The sequence below is a fragment of the Mustelus asterias genome, chromosome 5, assembly GCF_964213995.1.
Source record: "Mustelus asterias chromosome 5, sMusAst1.hap1.1, whole genome shotgun sequence".
NCBI classification, from domain to species: Eukaryota; Metazoa; Chordata; class Chondrichthyes; order Carcharhiniformes; family Triakidae; genus Mustelus; species Mustelus asterias.
In genome coordinates, this window is record NC_135805.1 from 30,426,676 (window position 1) to 30,442,900 (window position 16,225).

Here is a 16,225-nt window from a genome sequence, read left to right on the forward strand (position 1 = left end):
AATACTACTTCAAGGTCACTGTGCATCTGCCCAATACTAGAATCAGACAGTACAGGAGGAGGCCATTTGGCCTGTTGTGCCCGTGCTGACTCTTTGAAAGAACTATCCAATCAGTTCCACCACCGCACCCCCCACCCTCCCCGGGTTTTTTCTCATACCTAACCCAGCACATTTTTGCTTCTGAAACTTAAATCTAATCCCCTTTGCAATTGAAGGATAGGATCTTGAAGAATGCAGCTTGGTATTGTATCGAAATGTTGGCCTGATCTGTCCCCGTAGGATAGGAAGCTAATTTAGCTTGTAGTGAAGGATGTGCCAAGATTATTTTAGAGTTAGGTGTGTTTTATTAATGCTGGAGGCACGAGTTATTGTAATGCAGACTTATCGTGTTTTGTTTCAATGTTAAGGGAGGAAAGCATTCACCTAGAGATACCCAATAGTATCACAGGGAGACAGCGACTTTTGCAGGGCTTCCCTTAAACATCTGTGTGGGTTTTTTTAATTCATTCATGGAACGTAGGCCAGCATTTATTACCCATTCCCTGTTGTCCTTGAACTGAGTGGTTTCCTAGGCCACTCTAGAGAGTAGTTGAGAGTCAACCACATTGCTGCGTCTCTGAAGTCACATGTAGGCCAGACCAAGTCAGGACAGAAGATTTCCTTCTCTAAAGGGACATGAGTGAATCAGATGGGTTTTTCTGACAATCAACAGTGTTTTCACGGTCATCAGAAGATTCTTAATTCCACCATTTGCTGTGGTGGGATTCGAACCCGGGTCCCCAAAACATTCGCTGAGTTTCTGGATTTGTTTCTGATCTGGCGATAATACCACCGGGCCATCGCTTTCCCATGGTCTTTTGCCAGAATCGTTAGTAGCCACTTCAGCATTGGAGGCCATTCACAACAAGATCCTGCAATGAAAGGTGATCTTTTGCAGAGGATAGGTCGGCACGATCCTCCTCAGCTCTGCTACTGGTGGATTTTTAAAGTAGCTCCCTGGAATGACATGGTTCAAATGGAAGATTTTTAATGGGACTTTGTTTTACCACCATAGAGATCTTGTCCGTTCAGTTGTGTATATCACAAACTCAGGCACGCATTGTGCTAGATTGTCCAGGCATTGAAAAGGATAGCTGGGACAGTGATGTGTAGCTCATTCCCAGATCTCCAATGTACCTGCTGGCTGCACTAAGTGAGATAATTGCTCTGTTCTGCTTTGAAGAACAAAGAAAGACTTGCATCTACACAATGCTTTTCACAACCTCAGAATGTCACAAAGCACTTTACAACAAGAATAATGAGCTCCAACAACATTCAAAGAGCTCGACATCAAATAAGGACAAAGCAGCCCTTTTGATTGGCACCCCATTCACTATGTGAAACCTTCAATCACTTCACCATAGATATCATAGAAACCCTACAGTACAGAAAGAGGCCATTTGGCCCATCGAGTCTGCACCGACCACAAACCCACCCAGGCCCTACCCCCATATATTTACCCACTAATCCCGCTAACCTACTGGACACTAAGGGCAATTTTTAGCATGGCCAATCAACCTAACCCGCACATCTTTGGACTGTGGGAGGAACCGGAGCACCCGGAGGAAACCCACACAGACACGAGGAGAATGTGCAAACTCCACACAGACAGTGACCCAAGCTGGGAATCGAACCCAGGTCCCTGGAGCTGTGAAGCAGCAGTGCTAACTACTGTGCTACCGTGCCACCACCACCGACACACATTGGCAGCAGTGTGTACCATCTACAAAATGCACAGTGGCAGCAACTTGCCAAGGTTCTTTTGACAGAACTTTCTCAACCCAGGACTGCTGCCATGTAGAAGGACAGGGGCAGCAGACACATGGAAACACCACCACCTACCTGGAAGTTCCCCTACAAGCCACTCACCATCCTGACTTGGAAATATATTGCCATTCTTTCACTGTCACTGGGTCAAAATGCTGTAACTCCCTCCCTAACAGCACTGTCGATGGACCTACATACTCCCTCCCTAACAGCACTGTGGGTGTACCTACATACTCATTCCCTAACAGCACTGAGGGTGTACCTACATACTCATTCCCTAACAGCACTGTGGGTGTACCTACATACTTCCTCCCTCCCTAACAGCACTGTGGGTGTACCTGCATACTCACTAACAGCACTGTGGGTGTACCTACACACTCATTCCCTAACAGCACTGTGGGTGTGTCTGCATACTCTCTCCCTAACAGCACTGAGGGTGTACCTACATCACACAGACTGCGGTTCACAAAGTAAGTTCACCACCAGCTTCTCAAAAGGGGAATTGGGAATGCACAACAAATGCTGCCTGAGCCAATGACACATCTTATGAAAGAATTAAACAAAGTACTTTTGAAATTCTGCCCATGCCCAAGAATGAATAAAAAAAACTTCCTCTGTCCTTAAATTTCATTGCTTCAGGCGATGGACCATCGGACATAGACTTTTGTGAGGTCCCAAATGTACGCTCCGTCACCCTCTCCACACTGTTGTCAATTTGCACTTCCAGCAATTGGCAACACAAGAAGTAATGCAACCTTAAGATGAGGAGAAAACCCATGAGATATCCCATCTCTGGACCAACATGTGCCCAAGCTCAGGTCTGGTGCCACATGGGAAGGAAGCAGAAAAACTGTTCCCTGTCTGCTTACTTCCTGTACCTGCTAGTTATGCTGGGGATGGGGAGAGTGTAACTGTACAGGAAAATCAGAAGATGTGCAGTTTAGGTGGATTAATCGTGCTAATTTGCCCCTTAGTGCTCCAAGATTTGTGGGCGAGATGGATTGACCATGCTAAATGTGTGGGATTACAGGGATAGGGCAGGGGAGTGGGCTTGGATAAGATACTCTGGAAGGGAGTTAGTGCGGACTCAATGGGCTGAATGGCCTCTCCTGTACAGGAGGGATTCTATTCTATGAAAATCTACTCAGGGGCTTTTCCAGCCTAGCATGCCTGTAGGAAAACTCTCGAGGAATGTCTTGTTTGTAATGAGTTTATGGCTCTGGTGCCAACTCTGAGTGTTAGGCACTGAGGGGCTGACACAAAAATTCTTGTAAGATCTGAGAGAGACAAGATTACCAACCTTCCAGAAAGTTAATGTGTGCGATCTAATATCCTTCAGCAATGTCTGAAAAGGTAGAATGCTTGTGGCACTTAGTTGTTCTACTCAATCTATTTAGTGTATAGGCATTTGGCCTGGGATAGCTGAATGGAAACACAGATTTCAGTATCAGAATATTGGTCTGTTCCAACTTGGATTTTTCCTGGAATTAAAGAGAAATCCTATAGTTGTCAATTTGTTTAGGCTCCTGGATGACCCAGTAATGAGGGCGCCTGCTGATTTATTTCCCAGAAAATTGCCACTTTCTGGCCTTTTTCAACACTAACACGAATGGACCACTGTGGCACTTTTGCACTGTATGTTATTTAAATCTGTGGTTTCCCTGAATCAGAATTCCTCGATTTCCTACGGCATAATCAAATGCTGTTTTCTATCTAGCCAAGCGTGGCTGGCATTAGCTCTTTGTGACAGTTGTGTCTCTTGCAGGTACATCAATTATCATTACTACATCTCTCTGCAGCTTGAGGCTCTGATTGCCTGCTTGGATTGCTTGTTATACATGACTGGTACCAAGATAAAAAGATAACAGCTTGGGAACGCATTTGAGAATTCTTCGGAGGGTTGGGGAGGAATGGGAGTCAATATTTTCAAAGTGGCAGTTGTTTGAGGGAAGGGCCTAAGCACAAAGGGTATTATTATTCATTAAGCGGTGCTGAGTGATGTCTTATCTTAAGGCTGGGTGTATAATTGATACATGCGAGCAATTGAATTTCAGGGTCATGTTTGCCTAGACTTGGCAGATAAACAAAGGCTGCCAACTCTATCCGGATGTTTTTACATAGAGTTGCAGCAAACCATTCAACATAACCAATCAAAAGTTTATTTATTAACGTCGCAATTAGGTTTACATTAACACTGCAATGAAGTTACTGTGAAAATCCCCGGCGCCTGTCCGGGTGCACTGAGACGGAATTTAGCATGGCCAATGCACCCAACCAGCACGTTTTTCAGACTGGGAGGAAACCAGAACACCCGGAGGAAACCCACGCAGACACGGGGAGAATGTGCAGACTCCACACAGACAGTGATCCAAGCCGGGAATCAAAGCTGGGTCCCTGGTGCTCTGAGGCAGCAGTGCCAACCACTGTGCCCCCATGCCGTTAGCTTCTATGTTCCTTCCATCCTCTTCTAACCCTGCCAGTACATCCCTCTATCCATTTCTCCCAAATGTCTTTATCTAACTTTCCCTTAAATAGGTCAATTCTATTCACCTCAATTACTCCATGTAATAAATTCCCAATTTTGACCACGCTTTGGGAAAAGATGTGTCTCCTCAATTCCCTAACAGATTTTTGAGTGATATCTTTTATTATAATCTCCAGTTTTAAACTCCCATACTAGTGGAAAAGTTCTTCTTTACATCTGGTCTACCTTTCCACTTCTGGATAGTTCAGACGACTGCGTTTTAAGATCATTTTTCCCCACATTCTCAAAAGCGCTGCACTTGCCCTGATATCTGGGAAAGTTATGGAACCACCTCCCCCTCACAATCTGGTTATTCTCCTGTTGCTGTTTGCGGGAGCTTGCTGTGTGAAAATTGGCTGCTATGTTTGTTTTATTCATTCAAGCGATGTAGGCATCGCTGGCTAGGCCAGCATTTATTGTCCATCCCTAACTGTCCTTTGGAAGGTGGTGGTGAGTTGTCTTCTTGAGTCGCTGAAGTCCATGTGCAGGTACATCCACAGTGCTGTTAGGGAGGAAATTGCAGGATTTTGACCCAGCAACAGTGAAGGAACAGTGATATATTTCCAAGTCAGGATGGTGAGTGACTTGAAGGGGAACTTCCAGGTAGAGGTGTTCCCAGTATCTGCTGCCCTTGTCCTTGATGGTAGTGGTTGTGGGTTTGGAAGGTGTTGTCTAGGGCAGCTTGGTGAGAATCTGCATGGCATCTTGTAGATGGTCCACACGGCAGCCACTGTGTATCAGTGGTGGAGGAAGAGAATGTTTGTGGGTGGTGTGCCAATCAAATGGGCTGTTTTGTCCTGGATGGTGTTGAGAATTGTTAGAACAAAGAACAAAGAACAAAGAAAATTACAGCACAGGAACAGGCCCTTCGGCCCTCCAAGCCTGCACCAACCATGCTGCCCAACTTAATTAAAACCCCCTACCCTTCCGGGGACCATATCCCTCTATTCCCATCCTATTCATGTACTTGTCAAGACGTCCCTTAAAAGTCACTACCGTATCCGCTTCCACTCCCTCCCTCGGCAATGTGTTCCAGGCACCCACTATTCTGTGTAAAAAATCTGCCTCGTACATCTCCTTTAAACCTTGCCCCTCGCACCTTAAACCTATGCCCCCTAGTAATTGACTCTTCCACCCTGGGAAAAAGCTTCTGACTATCCACTCTGTCCATGCCTCTCATAATCTTGGAGACTTCTATCAGGTCTCCCCTCAACCCCCGTCGCTCCAGTGAGAACAAACCAAGTTTCTCCAACCTCTCCTCATAGCTAATGTCCTCCATACCAGGCAACATCCTGGTAAATCTTTTCTGTACCCTCTCCAAAGCCTCCACATCCTTCTGATAGTGTGGCGACCGGAATTGAACACTATATTCCAAGTGCGGCCTAACTAAGTTTCTATAAAGCTGCAACATGACTTGCCAATTTTTAAACTCAATACCCCGGCCGATGAAGACAAGCATACCATATGCCTTCTTGACTACCTTCTCCACCTGCATTGCCACTTTCAGTGACCTGTGTACCTGTACACCCAGATCCCTTTGCCTATCAATACTCTTAAGGGTTCTGCCATTTACTGTATATTTCCTATCTGTATTAGACCTTCCAAAATGCATTACCTCACATTTGTCCGGATTAAACTCCATCTGCCATCTCTCCGCCGAAGTCTCCAACTGATCTATATCCTGCTGTATCCTCTGATGGTCCTCATCGCTATCCGCAAATCCACCAACCTTTGTGTCATCCACAAACTTACTAATCAATCCAGTTACATTTTCCTCCAAATCATTTATATGTATTACAAACAGCAAAGGTCCCAACACTGATCCCTGAGGAACACCACTTGTCACAGCCCTCCATTCAGAAACGCACCCTTCCACTGCTACCCTCTGTCTTCTTTAAGCGAGCCAGTTTTGTATCCACCTTGCCAGCACACCACTGATCGCCTGCGACTTCACCTTCTGCACCAGTCTGCCATGAGGGACCTTGTCAAAGGCCTTACTGAAGTCCATGTAGACAACATCCACTGTCTTACCCTCATCAATCATCTTCGTCACTTCCTCGAAAAACTCGATCAAGTTTGTGAGACACGACCTCCCCTTCACAAAACTGTGTTGCCTCTCACTAATACTAGAGCTGCACTCATTCAGGCAAGTGGAGGATTTCCATTGCACCTCTGACTTGTGCATTGTAGATGGTGGACAGGCTTTGGGGAGTCAGGTGGTGAGTTACCATTGCAGGATTCCTAACCTCTGACTTGTTCTTGTAGTCACAGTATTTATATGGCTAGTCCAGTTCAGTTTCTAGTCAATGGTAACTCCCAAGATGTTGATAGTGGGGGATTCAGCAATGGTAATTCTATTGAATGTCAGGAGGCGATGGTTAGATCCTCTAGAACATAGAACATAGAACAGTATAGCACAGAACAGGCCCTTCGGCCCACGATGTTGTGCCGAGCTTTATCTGAAACCAAGATCAAGCTATCCCACTCCCTATCATCCTGGTGTGCTCCATGTGCCTATCCAATAACCGCTTAAATGTTCCTAAAGTGTCTGACTCCACTATCACTGCAGGCAGTCCATTCCACACCCCAACCACTCTCTGAGTAAAGAACCTACCTCGGACATCCTTCCTATATCTCCCACCATTGACCCTTTGGTTATGCCCCCTTGTAATAGCTCCATCAACCCGAGGAAATAGTCTTTGAACATTCACTTTATCTATCCCCTTCATCATTTTATAAACCTCTATTAAGTCTCCCCTCAACCTCCTCCGCTCCAGAGAGAACAGCCCTAGCTCCCTCAACATTTCCTCATAAGACCTACCCTCCAAACTTATAGTGAGGTGACCAGAACTGCACACAATATTCCAAATGTGGTCTCACCAAGGTCCTGTACAGTTGCAGCATAACCCCACAGCTCTTAAACTCCAACTCCCTGTTAATAAAAGCTAACACACTACAGGCCTTCTTCACAGCTCTATCCACTTGAGTGGCAACCTTCAGAGATCTGTGGATATGGACCCCAAGATCTCTCTGTTCCTCCACAGTCTTCAGAACCCTACCTTTGACCCTGTAATCCACATTTAAATTAGTCCTACCAAATGAATCACCTCACATTTATCAGGGTTAAACTCCATTTGCCATTTTTCAGCCCAGCTTTGCATCCTATCTATGTCTCTTTGCAGTCTACAACAGCCCTCCACCTCATCCACTACTCCACCAATCTTGGTGTCATCAGCAAATTTACTGATCCACCCTTCAGCCCCCTCCTCTAAGTCATTAATAAAAATCACAAATAGCAGAGGACCAAGCACTGATCCCTGCGGCACTCCGTTAGCAACCTGCCTCCAGTCCGAAAAGTTTCCATCCAGCACCACCCTCTGTCTTTGATCAGACAGCCAGTTACCTATCCAATCGGCCAACTTTCCCTCTATCCCACACCTCCTCACTTTCATCATAAGCCGACCATGGGGGACCTTATCAAACGCCTTACTAAAATCCATGTATATGACATCAACTGCCCTACCTTCATCAACACACTTAGTTACCTCCTCAAAAAATTCTATCAAATTTGTGAGGCACGACTTGCCCCTCACGAATCCGTGCTGACTATCCCGGATTAATCCGCATCTTTCTAAATGGTCGTAAATCCCATCCCTAAGGACCTTTTCCATCAACTTACCAACCACCGAAGTAAGACTAACTCTCTTGTTGGGGATGGTCATTGCCTCGCACTTGTGTGGTGCGAATGTTACTTGCCAGCTCAAACTGTCCTACATTACCGCAGTGATCACATTTCAAAAGTATAAAGCGCTTTGGAATGACCTGAGGATGTGAACGGTGCTATATAAATACAGATGATCCTTTTTACAAGCTGCAAAATGTGGCCAGAATGACATTTCACTTTGACTTTGTGACTGCCACGTGCTGCAAAAAGGGAATCTACTGAACAGTAAACAAGTAAATAACAGTAAGTGAAACATTACCATCAGCAGCAATTCCTCAGGCAGTCAAAATAATTAAGACCCTGTGCTAAAGTCATCAGTGAATCTTTTTGCCCTCATTGCCAATGGGATCATCAACCGGAAATAATCGGGATAAATGTTGGTCTTCACTGTGCGGCCCATAGCTCAGCAGAGCAGATCATTGCGGAACCGACTCACTTATCATTCCATTAAAAGCAAGCTCTTCTCAATTTATTTCCGCTTTTTAACCTTGACAGCCATCCAGCATTAGTGTTTCCACTTTTAGAAAGGGCAGAGTTTATGAATATTGCTTGCAGTATTTCTGTGACAGAATGCCCAGCGGCGACTTTCTGTGTTTTATTCACTTTCTTCACCCCCGCCACCCCTCTCCCCATGTGGAGCAGAACTTGTGGTTGCAAAATTCGCAGGACTGTTTTAATTGCCACGCAGCTCTGGAGTGTTAGTCCTGGTGCCAGTGCAAATTCTTAATGAACAATTTTAACACACAGCCAACACAAATCAGGGGTTTTGTGGAGGCAGCGGGGTTTTTGGGTCCACAAGTGGCGGGTGGGGGAGGGGGGAGTTGGAGGGAGAGCCAGTTCAGTGTCTGCCACTGGGTTTGCTGTCCTATGACAGCCTGGATATCCCCACCCTTATCTCTGACGGCAACACCCCCACTGCCTGTTTCTGATCCCATCACTCCCACTGCCTGTCTCTGACGGCAACACCCCCACTGCCTGTCTCTGACCCCATCACTCCCACTGCCTGTCTCTGACCCCATCACACCCACTGCCTGTCTCTGACGGCAACACTCCCATTGCCTGTCTCTGACCCCATCACTCCCACTGCCTGTCGCTGACCCCATCTCTCGCACTGCCTGTCTCTGACACCATCACTCCCACTGCCTGTCTCTGACACCATAACCCACTGCCTGTCCCTGACACCATTACCCACTGCCTGTCTCTGACACAATCGCACCCACTGCCTGTCTCCAACCCCATCACTCCCACTGCCTGTCTCTGACACCATAACCCACTGCCTGTCTCCAACCCCATCATTCCCACTCTCTGTCTCCGACCCCATCACACCCTATGCCTGTCTCTGACACAATCACTCCCACTGCCTGTCTCTGACACCATCACACCCAATGCCAGTCTCTGACACCATAACCCACTGCCTGTCTCCGACATCATCACTCCCACTGCCTGCCTCTAACACCATCATTCCCACTGCCTGTCTCTGACCCCATCACACTCAATGCCTTTCTCTGACACCATAACCCACTGCCTGTCTCCGACATCATCACTCCCACTGCCTGTCTCTGACACCATAACCCACTGCCTGTCTCCGACATCATCACTCCCACTGCCTGCCTCTAACACCATCATTCCCACTGCCTGTCTCTGACCCCATCACACTCAATGCCTGTCTCTGACACCATAACCCAATGCCTGTCTCTGACACCATCACTCGCACTGCCTGTCTCTGACACCATCATTCCCACTGCCTGTCTCTGACACCATCACACCCAATGCCTGTCTCTGACCCCATAACCCACTGCCTGTCTCTGACCCCATCACACTCAATGCCTATCTCTGACACCATAACCCAATGCCTGTCTCTGACATCATCACTCCCACTGCCTGCCTCTAACACCATCATTCCCATTGCCTGTCTCTGACCCCATCACACCCAATGCCTGTCTCTGACACCATAACCCACTGCCTGTCTCTGACACAATCAGGCCCACTGCTTGTCTCTGACACCATCACACCCAATGCCTGTCTCTGACACCATAACCCACTGCCTGTCTCTGACCCCATCACACTCAATGCCTTTCTCTGACACCATAACCCACTGCCTGTCTCCGACATCATCACTCCCACTGCCTGTCTCTGACACCATAACCCACTGCCTGTCTCCGACATCATCACTCCCACTGCCTGCCTCTAACACCATCATTCCCATTGCCTGTCTCTGACCCACCACACCCAATGCCTGTCTCTGACACCATAACCCACTGCCTGTCTCCGACATCATCACTCCCACTGCCTGTCTCTGACACCATAACCCACTGTCTGTCTCTGAAACCGTCACTCCTGTAATATTTATCAATCTCAATTGGCTGCTTGCCACTGACCATTTAGTGTTGACTTTTCAAACTATTCCAGCCCTTCCCCAGCCTCCGACGTGCTCTGAGTGAGGCTGCACTCACCAGGCACATGGCTCTATTTAATGATACTGGTCTACGAAGCCAAAGTTTATCCATGTACTGGCTGCAGGAGAAAGAAATTAAATAGCAAAACCAACCTGTAGATGTAATTTTGTTTTAAAACACACAACTGGCCTGATGTTTTGCAAAGGGAGAATAATCGTTTCTGGGCCAGCTTTGCAACGCGCTGCGCTTAACTCAGTCCATAAACTTTCCACCTTGGAGAAGCAGCTCATTAAAGACACGGAATTTACTCCCGGATTCCAGACTGCGAATAGAAATCCAGTGGAACTCTCCAGAAAAGCCTCATTGAGCCGAATCCCGATCACCTGAATTTCCTTCTTAGCTTATAAGTGACGGAATGCCTGCCTGTGACCCTACAGGGCCGATGACTCCTGATGCCGTGAGTTCCTGCTGTGCAGGTCAGGTTGATTGGCCATGCTAAATTGCTCCATAGTGTTAGAGGGATGTCGGGGAGATTAGTAGGGTAAATATGTGGAGTTGCGGGGATAGGGCCTGGGTGGGATTGTTGTCAGTGCAGACTCGATGGACTGAGTGGCCTCCTTCTGCACTGTAGGGATTCTATGGTATTCTATTCTACTGCCCCAAGTAGTGGGGATCCATCACATTAGCAGAGGGCACTGTGAGATGTACCAGCCTCTAGATGGGCACAAATAGGACCTTCTGGGGGTGAGCCAAGGGCAAATAATGATCTGGATTCCAAAAGAAAAGGTCATTTAGAGAAATTGTTTGTCGTCCTCTCACAGAAGCCTGAAGTTGGGGATATGGGTGCTGGTTGTACAACTGAGTCTTGGGAAGAGCACACAGAGGCCTGGGGCAGGTGGACGGTGGAGCCTGTACTGGTGCTAACACCCTTTAGCATCCTGTAAATACTGTGGCGTCCATTAAACCCACAAACCTGGGCAGAATCAAAGCGAGCTCACATCAACATACATAATATGGCTGAAACATCTGCCAGTCAGAAATCTTTATTTCTGAGATCTGAAGTTTCAAAACATTGAAAACCTATTTTAACGCTGAAGATACATTTCTAGTTGGTGTTAATAAATCACTTCTAAAATCACCACTTTTACTTTTTCCCTTTGAAACGCCACATGCTTTACAATGAATTACATTTGAAATACAGTCATTATTACAGTGATCAGTGTGTGGTAAGTCTGTCTTTTAGCATGGGATGGGGTCTTTAACATCTGCCTTCATAAGACCTTGGTTTAACACAGGATCCAAAGGATGACACTTCAGGCAGAGCAGCACTCCATCAGTACAGCACTAAAGTGTCCACTTCAATTAAATGTCCAGGTCCTAGAGTGGGCTTGAGTCCAGAACCTTTGGAGGTAAATATATTACCACCAAGTGTGGCATCAAGGGGCCTGAAAGACATGCTGGTCAGGTGCATTGACCCAAACAGGCACCAGACTGTGGCGACTAGGGGAATTTCACAGTAACTTTATTGCAGTGTTAATGTAAGCCTTACTTGTGACGAATAAATAAAACTTTAAAACTTTAACTTTAAAATTGCGGTCCATGGGAAAATCAGGGGGGAAATGTCCTGCTGGAGACAAACCTGGCACAAAGGAAGATGATTGTGGTGGTTGGAGGGTCAGTCATCTCACTCCAGGACATAACTGCAGGAGTCCCTCAGGGCAATGTCCTCGGTCCAACCATCTTCAGCTGCTTCATCAATGACCTTCCTTCCATCATAAGGTCAGAAGCAGGAATGTTCGCTGATGACTGCACAATGTTCAGAATCATTCGCAACTCCTCAGGTAATGAAGCAGTCCATGTCTAAATGCAGCAAGACCTGGACAATATTCAGGCTTGGGCTGACAAATGGCAAGTAACATTCGTACTGCACAAGTGCCAGGCAATGACCATCTCCAACAAGAAAGAGGCTGAAATTTTCCAGTCATTCCCACAGTGGGATCTTCCGGTTCTGCCGACAGTGACCCCCCGCCATGGGCTTCCCAGCAGAGAAGAGAGCAGACAACAGGAAAACATGCTGATACTCGACAGGACCGGAAGATCCCTCCACCAGCCAATGGCTGCCTCCACCCACTACAAAACATGGAGGTCCCCAGAATCCAACCTATTTCCAACTGATGTTCAACAGCATTGCCATCACTGGGTCTCCCACTATCAACATCCTGGGGCGTACCCTGGACCAGAAAGTTAACTGAATATACTGTGGTTACAAGAATAGATCCGAGGTCATGGAGAATCCTGCAGTGAGTAACTCACCACCTGTCTCCCCAAACCTGTCCACCTACAAGATACAAGTCAGAAGCATGATGGAATGTTCTCTGCTTAGCTGGTTGAGTGCAGTTAGAATGAGGGCAGTTTGAACCGTACTCTAGAAGTTTGAAACCATCCAGGACAAAGCAGCCCACTTGATAGGCATCCCGTGCACACCTTTAAACATTCACTCCCTCCACCGCCATTGCACAATGGCAGCACACAAGACACAAGACTAATTGGACCACAGCTGGAATATTGTGTGTAGATCTGGGCGCCACACTATAGGAAAGATGTGAACACATTGGGGAGAATGCAGAGGAGGTTTACAAGAATGGTTCCAGGGTTGAGAAACTTCGGTTATGAGGATAGATTGGAGAGGTTGGGACTGTTCTCCTTGGAGAGAAGAAGGTTAAGAAGAGATTTGATAGAAATGTTCAAAATCATGAGGGTCTGGACAGAGTAGATAGGGAGAAACTGGGGCGGCACAGTGGTTAGCACTGCTGCTTCACAGTGCTAGGGATCCGTGTTCGATTCCCGGCTTGGGTCAATGTCTGTGCGGAGTTTGCACATTCTCCCTGTGTCTGCGTGGGTTTCCTCCGGGTGCTCCGGTTTCCTCCCACAGTCTGAAAGACGTGCTGGTTAAGTTCATTGACCCGAACAGGCGCCAAACTGTGGCGACTAGGAGAATTTCACAGTAACTTATTGCAGTGTTAATGTAAGCATTACTTGTGACTAATAAATAAACTTTACTTTCAAAAAACTGTTCCCCCTCATAAAAGGATCAAGAACAAGTGGGCACAGATTAAAGGTGATATGCAAAAGAAGCAAATATGATGTTAGAGCAAACTTTCTCACACAGCAAATGATTTGAGTCTGGAATGCACTGTGTGGAAGGGTGGTGAAGGCAGGTTCAATCGAAGCATTCAGAGGGCATTAGGCGATTATTTGAACAGAAACAAATTGCTGGAGTCTGGGGGAAAAGGCAGAGGAATGGCATTAAATCATAATACTCATTCAGACTGTTGGTGCAGACACAATGGGCCAAATGGCCTCTTTCTGCGCTGTAACAATTCAGTGAGTATCATCTACAAGATGCACTGAGCAATTCACCAAGGCTCCTCCAACATCACCTTCCAAAACCATGAACTCTACTGCCTTAGAGCAACAGACTCAGGGGAACACCACCGTCTACAAGTTCCTCTCCCAGACTTCCCTGACCTGGGAATATATCCCCATTCCTTTACTGTCGCTGGGTCAAAACCCTGGGGCTTACTCCCTAACAGCACTGTGGGTGTACCTACATCACATGGACTGCGGCAATTCAAGAATCACCACCTTCTCAAGGGGCAGTCAGGAATGGGCAACAGAGATTGGCCTCGCCAGCGATGCTGACATCCCATGAATGAATAATAAAAATCGAATCTAACTGACAGTTAAAATAACATTGCTTATGATTTCCTTTAGGGTAAAACGGATTCATTAGTGGAGCTTGGCTGAGCTCATCGTTTGTGCTTACTCTGTTGTTCTGGGAAATGCAAATGTTCCTGTTTCCATGACAACATCCAGTGAAGACGCAGATGCAATGGACTTATCATTGTTTGTTACTGTATCCAACCCTCAGGGAGCGTGGAAACTAGCAGGGCCATCTTAACTGAATGTGCATTTTCCCTCAGTCCATTTTTAAATTACATCTAGGATCTTTAATAAATTCAAGGGAGAAATGTGAGCAAATGATAATCCTACGGAAGATGGTTCAGTCACATTTGCAACTCGCGGGTCTTTTTAATATGCATGTTTATCCAAACTTGCAGCTCTTGTTAATTTAGAGGTTTCACGTCAGTCAGTTCTGCCTCGGATGTTGTACAAGCTCTTGCCTTGATGATGATTGAGAGCTGTGTGTTATTGAGTAGAATGGCTGGTCCCAGATCACCTTATGAAACTCAGTCCTAATGCAGTTAGGGATTTTTCAGGCATATCTTTGGATTGCACATGGGAAGGAACATAAACTGTTTTGTTCCTTTGGGAATAGATCCCAAATTTCATTTGTACATCATTGTATTACATTCAAATGTGTTCAGTTGATAGAGATTTGTACCCATGAGGCAGTTACTACCAATGACTTCTCCTGTACAAACAGCAGAAAGTAATAGAATGTGTGCACATGTTTGAATAAATGGGGCAAGTCTTTCTTTCATGTTAAACTACTCTTTCAAATTCACTTCCTAGCTTCAGTGACTATTGTTATTTGAAACCATACCATATGAGATGGCTCTGCTATTTCAAGCTTCCATTACCATGATTTTGACTTGCTTTCTATTCTGTTGAGCTTAGAAGGTTGATTGATGATCTAATTGTGCATCCAGTAATTTATCTGATGACAGAAGCATTTGTTCAGGTTGATATAGAGTAATGGCTGGTGGGAGAATCCAGAACCAATCACAATCTTCACGTTTAAACTAGGCTATTCAGAAGTGAAACCAGGAAGAACCTTTTCCCAGGGAATTTAGGGGAAATCTGGAGTTCTCTCTCCCAAAAGGTTGTGGATGCTGGGTCAACTGAAATTTTCAAGATTGCTCGACTTTTGTAAGGCAAAATTACCAAAGTTTATGAATAAAGGTAGGTTAATGGACAGATCAGCCATGATCTAATTCAATGGCAGAACTGGCTCGAAGTCATAGAGTCATTGAGGTTTACAGTATGGAAACAGGCCCTTCAGCCCAACTTGTTCATGCCCCCCTTTTTTTTTAACCACTAAGCTAGTCCGAATTGCCCACGTTTGACCCATATCCCCCTATACCCATCCTATCCATGTAACTGTCTAAATGCTTTTTAAAAGACAAGCACTAAATGACGTCCTCATTTCCCCATGTTCCGATATACGGAGTTGATGGCAGGATCTTTCTGTCCGGCTGCGCTGGTTGAACTGTGTGGTGGGGCGGGATATATGAGCGCAGGGTGACAAATGGGGTTCGTGCCTGATTTCCCGCCTCTCACAATGTTACCGGCTCGTTCTGCCTGCAAAATCAGTGTCACGCCTGGGCAGGGCGCGAGGCTGATTTTAATATGTATTAGCTTGGTTTAATATCATTAGTGAGACCAGGACATAATAGTCTTTTTCACTTTTGAAGTTAGTCAGTTGTAATGTTGGGAATGTGGCAGCCAATTTGCACTCAGAAAGCTCCCACAAACAGCACTGTGATAATGGTCTGATAATGTTGTTTGAGAGATAAGCATCGGTTGATACATTCGAGAGAAAGCCGTCGCTCTTCTTCAATACTGCCATGGGATCTTTCACGTCCAGCTGAGAGGGGAGATCTCATCTGAGGAACAGCACCTCTGACAGTGCAGCACTCGCTGAGTACTACACTGTGGTATCAACCTCGATGTTGGGGTGGGGTTTGTGGTGTGGGATCATTTAGCAGTGGTGACACTGATGAGTTTGATATATTGCCAGTTCAGTCTACT

General features: G+C 46.2%; 1 protein-coding gene across 1 annotated transcript in view; it reads left to right on the forward strand.

The window, feature by feature from the left end:
* The window catches only part of mettl24 (methyltransferase like 24), a 128,518-nt gene that overhangs the window by 107,832 nt on the left and 4,461 nt on the right, over positions 1-16,225 (forward strand). The window lies entirely within an intron of this gene.